Source organism: Rhinatrema bivittatum, chromosome 1 (assembly GCF_901001135.1).
Source record: "Rhinatrema bivittatum chromosome 1, aRhiBiv1.1, whole genome shotgun sequence".
NCBI classification, from domain to species: domain Eukaryota; kingdom Metazoa; phylum Chordata; class Amphibia; order Gymnophiona; family Rhinatrematidae; genus Rhinatrema; species Rhinatrema bivittatum.
In genome coordinates, this window is record NC_042615.1 from 257823893 (window position 1) to 257832562 (window position 8670).

An 8670-nucleotide genomic window follows, 5' to 3' on the forward strand; every position below is an offset into this window, starting at 1 on the left:
TCTTGACGCTTTCGGCCGCAGAGTGTTTCACGGAGCTATGCTCATTTCACGTATTGCGTCGTATCAATTATATATGATGCAGTACAATCAAAACCTGTTTAAACAACTGCAGGACTTTGGTGAGTCCCTCCCAGAGCAGCTTCAAGACCAGCTGAACTCTATCATTAAAAAAGGCTTCGACGCTGGTAAACATGAGGTCAGATCGGCGTATGATGTCTTCGATACGGCTTCCCGGTTGTCAGCAGCCGGCATCAGCACTCGCAGTTGAGCATGGCTGAAATCCTCGGATCTCCACCCAGAGGTACAAGATCATCTGGCTGACCTCCCCTGCACAGGGGATAACCTCTTTGGTGAAAAAATCCAAGAGATGGTAGCCCAACTGAAGGACCACAACGAAACACTCCGTCAGCTCTCAGCTGCTCATGCGGAATTCTCGGCTCCCTCCAAGCGCCCATCTAGACGAGAAGCTAAATGAACAGCATACAAAGCCTGGAGATATTATCTGCCATCGGAACGGGCTCGTCCGTCCCACCCATTCCAAAAGTCTGCAGCATGCCAGCCACGGACTCAGAAAATTCAACCTCCTGACCAACCTAGTCCTGCTGCGGGATTTTGACTTCCAGCTTGGGAGCGACGATCATCCCCCTCTGCCATTTCTTCCTGTCGGCGGCCAACTATGCCACTTCACCACCATGTGGCTAAACATCACCACAGACCGGTGGGTACAGTCAGTTGTAGCTCAAGGCTACCATCTAAACTTCCTCTCCATCCCGTCGGACAATCCACCTCGGCCGGGGTGGACTTCCTGTGACCACCATCTTCATCTGCAGAAAAAAGTAACTTTCCTTCTTCAAGCGAATGCCATAGAACGGTTCCTCTTTCCCAGAGGGGGCTCGGATTCTACTCCCGATACTTTTTAATCCCAGAAAAGACAGGATGTATTCGCCAGATATTAGACCTTTGGGATCTAAACAAACATCTTCGGAAAGAGAAGTTTCGGATGGTAACCTTGGGATCAGATTGTCAGTGACATAGCTGAAAAACTAAGTCCAGTCCAGACGAAAAGTATTAAAAAAGAAATGAATACCTCTAAACAGAATAAACTATGGTACAATGATGATTTAAGACGTACTAAACAGAACCTAAGAAAATTTGACAAACAATGCCCGTCTTCGAAATCCCTAGGAAAATATAGATCTCTCCTAACAAAATACCATGCACTAACAAATAAAGCAAAAAAAAAAAAAGATGACTGTGCTAAACAGATTCAATGGGTAATATTTATTATGCTAAACAGATTAATGGGGTAATATTTAATTCTAAGTTGATCTTTCAAGTTGTTAAACACTTAATCAAAGACCCGTCATCTTCCATCTCAAAAAAAATATAACTTCACAAAGGACACTTGCAATGAATATGCCACATCTTTTTTAGATAAAATCAATAGGTTGAAAACTCAATTCCCTATCTGCTTGCCCACAAAAGCACCTGAAGAATCACATCGTCTGGCTAAATGGTCCAATTTTGACAGAGTAACAAATCTTGAAATTAGTCAAATCATTACAAAAATTAATCCTGCTATTCACCCACATGTCCCAATTCCAGCTAGTTCCTTGAAGCAAATACACAGTGTTTTCACTTTGACAATTGCAACCATAATTAACCATTTTCTCTCAGAAGGATTTGTTCCATATGGGGCAAAACAAGCTGTGATAAAACCAATCCTAAAAAATAAAACTGGTAGAATCGACGACTGGGATAACTACCGTACAATTTCCAATTTATCTTTTCTTTCAAAAGTACTTGAAAAAGCAGTATTATCTCAACTTGTAAATTGTTTGGAAGACCAGAATATTCTCTTCCCAAACCAATTTGGATTTAGGAAACAATGCTCAGCTGAGACTTTACTCCTCTCATTAATGGACTCTGTTCTATGAGGGTTTGATGATGTTGAATCTTATTTTCTTGTGCAATTGATCTAACAGCCACCTTTGATACTGTGGACCATACCCTGTTATGCCATCAAATGAGCAATATTGGGATTGATGGAAGAGTCCTCAAATGACTCTCTTCCTTTCTATCTAATAGGACATTCCAAGTCAAATGCAATCACATATCTGATACCTACCACATGGATACAGGTGTCCCTCAAAGTTCCGCACTCTCGGCAACACTATTCAATATTGTGGGAAATATGCGCTTGCCAGCAAGCCATTTCAGGGTTTAAACACTTAACTTCCCTTCTCCCTGACACTTGCCTGAATAAAAGCATCACTTGTGCTTAAGTCTCTGCCTAGGAAAGGATACCTGACTTCATGTATTTCTCTGGCTTGTGCTTAGCCCTGAATTCCTGGGGGAGGGGCTGGGTGTTCCCTAGTCAGAGGCAGGACAAAGTCAGGAGGTATAGATTTCAGCAGCCAATGAAATGATCTGTGCACACCCCCTGAGCCAAAGCCAATAGTGTAGGGACTCGTCTGTTGCTATGGGAAAGTAGCCAATCATGTAATGACACATCATCTGCCTTTGTATGAATGTACAATAAAAGGAAGAGCCTCGTGAGGGCTCAGCCCTTGCCTTCTCTTCCTGCCTGCGATGAAAGCTGTCTCAAGTGTGTTCCCTGCCTCCATACTCTACATCTGGTGAGCCTGACAGTGATGATAAACTCCATGCTTATTTCGGCTGGTCATAGCCAAGGTACGTACCGTTCAACAGATTTGCAATCGTAATATTTAAAAAAAAAAAAAAAAGTACTTCTTAGTAATTTTTAAAGTATTTCTCAGCAAGTTTGTTCCCCACACTCGTGAGCATGGGCAATGATTTGACTGTACAGCAGAGGCTACATGCCAGGGAGCTGCAGCAAATCATCAATAATCATTATTTCATCACCAGAAGAAAAATAGCACAAGTCAGCCTGGGGGACTTAGAGAAATTAATAAGTGAAATAGCTTGCCGTTGCCCTTGGTATTCCATGGAGGCGGGAACTCTAAATACCCAGGAATGGATTTCAATCGGCAATTGTCTTCATACGGCTCCCAGAGCTCCCGTAAAGCAAAGATTAATCTGGCAAAAATGCACAGAGGCCATCGAACACATAGAAAAAAAAAGTTTAAAGACAGCAGTTTCAAACCATGTGCTTTTAGAAGCAGGCAAACTCAATCAGAATACCCTTCCCCCATCTTATGCTCAGTCTCCCTCAGAGACAGCAAATTCTTTGTATCAGCTCTCCATACCCACACCCAAGCCCATTCACACCTCTTTAGAAAAGCAACCCTTGAGAACAATAGAGCCACAACCTGGCCTGGGTGGGGTGATTAGCATTGAACTTCAGCAGAAAGAAAACCTTACAGAAAAAGAATTGTTGGAAGGACTTCAAGCCTTCCCCATCACAGAAAAGAACCATGAACAAAGGGGGACAGAAAATGAAATAGAACATCTGGGGACACACACTCACATGGCTCCTGTGGCTTCCTCTGCGTCCACCTCAGAGAAAAGGCCCCAGGAAACTGAAAACACTGAGGTCAGAAAAACTAGCCTTCCTCCATCTTGCCTGCAACCCCCTTCCCCCACCAACCACTCCCTGTACCCCCATTTGCCATTGCCTGAGACAGTCATTAATTCTGCATCACCAATTTGTCCAGGTAAATTACCATCTCAAACCACTGCTCCCGGTAACAATTTATGTGCCGTGGTCAGCATGGGATTTCATCTAGAACATGGAAATCTCACAAGGGAGGAATTATTGAAAGGGATTCAAGCCTTTCCCATTACAGAAAGAAACAAAGAACTAGGTGTGGCAGCAATAGAGTTGAGTGCCATGAGCAGTGGCTATGCCCCCAGGTCTTCAAAGAAATCAGCGTATAAGACCTTGGCCCAAGCAGCTGCACTCCTGCGTTACAAGCAAAGAAAATATCAATATGAAAAAAAGGATTTAATTAGACTCCTGCGTTACAAGCAAAGAAAATATCACTATGAAAAAAAAAATGGTTTCTCTTAACAAACAGTACTGATTTGGAAAAAAAAATGGTTTCTATTAGTCTTTGAATTCAGTTACAAAAAATCTGCATACTTTGAGAGTATTTTCCCCCACAAAGTGAATTCATAGCCTTATGTTAAAACTGTACTGAAATTTGAATAATATTCTGTGTAAATTACATGTGAAAGTTTCCCTTTTGCAAAGTTTATTTGGCTCACATTTAAAATGACTCCATTTCTCTGAGATTTAAGTTTATAGCAATAGTTTGAATTGCTAGCGTACAGAACTTATATTTTTACTGTGATTCTCCCTTTCAGGACAAAGGTAAATAAAAATAGTATCTGTCTGCAAGGAATCAGCAAGTCCTTGCCAAGCCATTGTCTATGGTCGATGTTATCAATTGTTAAACAATGCTATCTTTAAGTTCCTATTGACTGAAGGATTAACTCCTTGGGTGTAGTTCTTTTCTTTTGAGAAACACTGCTCCTCCCCCCCTTTACTGTAACTCTTGCTTGCCACTCATGGGGGAGGGAGGGAGAACTTTTGAAAAGAAAAAAAACTGGACTTAGTACTGCAGTTTCTCTCTCTAGTTTATATATGTTATAACTCAGACAGATTAATAGTAGTTACAGTCACTTTAGCGTGCAGCAGACAGAGCAGAGCAAACAGCGTGTTTAATTTCCTATTCTAATAATTATAAGAAGAAATTCTATTCTGATATTCCACATTGAAAGTAAGCTCAGAGTATTATTGATTGCAACTTGGCACAATAGTTGCATTCTATAAAGTAATGATGGTGTCTCCACTAGGAGGCGCTATGTTATTCTACAAGTTATATTATATTATTGTTTTAATAATTCTGTTGTATAATAGTTTTTATTTTTCAGGCCTACAGACCTTCTGTATTAAGGACACTTCAGTTTTATTTTCTTTTTCACAAAATTTATACAGAATTCTGAACCTTAAAATTTTTACTGATAGAGGTTGCTACATCTAAAGCAATCCCTCCCAAGCCTTTTCTTGCAAATCCAAATTGATTTTATTAAATTGAATGATAGAATTGATTCTCCAAGGTTAAAAAAGTAAGAATTTCACTTTTATCCTTACCTTAGTAATTTTTTGCTGTATGCCAGTTTTTAATATTTTCCAGATTTACAGCCTTCCTGCCATGAGGAGATGTGAAGGTGAACACTTTGCAGTTTATTTTAACATTTTTCTAACGCCTTTTGACTTTTGATCCTTGATCTAATTTTGTTTTTGATAACTTTTTGATAAGATTTTTAGCTCAAATTATGTGTTATCTGTTGTCTGTCTTGATGCCAAGAAGACTATGAATGAATATTTGCAGGACATATGAATATGTGTCAGTCTTGTGTAACATATGTTTAATATAATGTCTGATATACTTGTCATTTGTGATCCAGCTTACTGCAAATGACTTTTCCTTTAAATGATTAATTTACATTTATTGCTATTTTACTGAATGAAAATTGATCACTGCATAAAAACTTTCTTGATAATGGGGCTACCCTCTGTCCTGAAAACTGATAATGGCTCTATTTACTGCAGCCATTCCTTTACATGAATTTTGTCAATAATTGAACATTAAATACGTATTTGGCATCCCCTACAACACCACAGGGCAAGCCATTGTGGAGAGAGCCAATCATACCCTTAAGAGCTCTTGAAAACAAAAACAAAAAGGAGGGATAATTGCCCCTGGATTTTCCCCCTGAACAAAGTATTGTTTAAATCATCCAAACATTTCAAATTTAAGACCACAGCCATGAGTAATCATTATGGGACTAGGGTTAGTCACCCACAGCCATCAGTTTTGTATAGAATATTTAATGTCTGGTACGGTCCCGTCCCCTTATCAAAGGGACGAGGATATGTTTCTCTGCTTGCTTCCACAGGTATCAAGCCGTGGAAAGATGGAAAGGTGTCCAGGTCTACAGGACCCGATCCCCAACTTCTCCCTGAGCCTCCACAGCCCTCAGAAGGACAGAGACCGGACTCCTTGCAAAAAGCAGCGCCACATGACCTGGGGACAGATCAAGGCCCTATCCAACCAATCTGCACAACTCTTTAGAACAGCAAGGCCTTGAGAAAACTCCAGAGAACTTATTAGCCGCTTTTTCTTGCCTGAATGCCAACTCATTAACAATTGTGTTCTGTACCCTCATCCTTTGCCTTATTTCTCCAGCTATGGCGATTTCAGAACAAGGACTCTGACAGAACAACATGTACATCCTCTGCACAGAACTTTTCACACCTGTTGAATCGAACAGACTGTTGGATCTGCACACACGTGCCAACCCATGCCTGCGGAGAACGTCTGATGCATGCTGTACCATTTAACCTTACAGTATGGACTAATTATCCTTTACAGAGAGGTGTTTTCATTAACTCTCCAGTTAATAATACCATACTACACATTGGTAGCCATATTCAAGAGACTGCCGCTCTTTGTTGGGACTATGATACAGGGGATGGGAAGGGAATTCAGGTGGGAAATGTCCATATTGTAACTGAACTTTTGTATTAATCACTGAACACTTACATAATTATACCACATATGTATGCAATTGGCAGATTTCAGGATGTGCAGTGGGAGACCCAAGCAGGTACAGAAAGTATAGAGGGGATGAAGGATTTACCTTTTGTAGTTATATAGCCCAAATGATAACCAATGACATGTCCACTAATCTGTTAGGAAACATATGGATGTTATGTGGGCGTAGAGCATATATGTACATTTCCCCAAGATGGATAGACAGATGCACTTTAGGCTACATCCTCCCCTCATACTATGCAGTCAAAAATTTACCCAAAGCAAGGCTCCGTAACAAAAGGGAGGCGATAAATAATCCCATAGAAAAGTATACAGAAACTCGGATAGCTAGAAGCCTGTTTCCCCCAATGGGGACAGATATGAATTACAGAGACTTACACGTCCTAGCTAACTGGACGACTGCCATATTTAATCAGACAGTCCATGCATTAAAACTACTCACAACAGAAGTTTCTCAGATTAGAGAAGTAGTATTACAGAACAGCTATACCTTAGAAACCATTTTAGCCTTAAAGGGTGGTGTTTGTGCATTAATTGGATCTCATTGCTGTGTGTACATATCAGTTTATAAAGCAAACCTCACACATACCATAGAGCAGATAGAAACCATGGATGCTGATGCACCATTTTCAGGCAGAATACCTACTTCTCCATGGGATTGGCTATGGTCCTGGCTCCCTGATATTTCTGGTCTCAAAGGGGTGATTTCTATTATAATTACTGTAATTATCTTAATTATTTGCCTGTGATGCTGTATTCAGTGCATACCCAACCCTCATATCCATATTGAAACCTTGCTCTCAGCCCGGATACAAAGATGTCTTGTAAGATGCCTAATAGGGAATCCTGAGCCATGCAGCGTTGGCACACCACCTGCACCAGCTCTGGGTGATATGGAGATACAGGAGCTCATCGGCAGCTGGCACACCATGTCGAATAAGCTTTCTTCTCTCCATAATCCCCCTTCCCCTATTTCCAGCCCATACCAAGACATAACAGATTTCAGTAAGGGTCTAAAGCTTTATTGAGCTTCCTAAACAAAAACAGAAAGGGTGAGATGTGGGAAATATGCGCTTGCCAGCAAGCCATTTCAGGGTTTAAACACTTAACTTCCCTTCTCCCTGACACTTGCCTGAATAAAAGCATCACTTGTGCTTAAGTCTCTGCCTAGGAAAGGATACCTGACTTCATGTATTTCTCTGGCTTGTGCTTAGCCCTGAATTCCTGGGGGAGGTGCTGGGTGTTCCCTAGTCAGAGGCAGGACAAAGTCAGGAGGTATAGATTTCAGCAGCCAATGAAATGATCCGTGCACACCCCCTGAGCCAAAGCCAATAGTGTAGGGACTCGTCTGTTGCTATGGGAAAGTAGCCAATCATGTAATGACACATCATCTGCCTTTGTATGAATGTACAATAAAAGGAAGAGCCTCGTGAGGGCTCAGCCCTTGCCTTCTCTTCCTGCCTGCGATGAAAGCTGTCTCAAGTGTGTTCCCTGCCTCCATACTCTACAAATATTTATATGCTCCCTCTGTTTAAATTACTGGCAGAATTAGGAATGATTTTCTTCTTGTACGCAGATGACATACAGTTTTACATCCCATTCTCCAAATCATTTGAAAATGCAGCATAACAATCTCAACTTATATGAAAGCAATAGAGCAAGAACTCTCTTTACTTAAACTAACATTAAACACAAAAAAACTGAAATCATTTGGTTAAGTAGAAATTCTTCTATAGTTAAACCTCTGCCTCTAGACCTGGATAATTTTCAAATCACTTCCTCAGAGCAAGTACAGGAGTTAGGTATCCAGCTAGATGAAAACCTTACTATGAAAAAACATATCAATAAATTAATTAATGCAGACTATGCCAAGTTGCGTATTTTACATCGGTTGAAACATTTAACTTTTGAGGACTTTATTACTGTATTACAAACTCTAATTTTCGCAAACATGTATTATTGTAACTCCCTATTACTCAGCCTTCCCATACGTATCTTAAAATCATTGCAGTTACTAGAAAATGCCTCAGCAAGACTTTTATTAGAAACAAGGAAATTTGATCACAGCACACCCTCGCTGATTTCACTGCACTGGCTGCCAGTACAATCACATATCTATTAT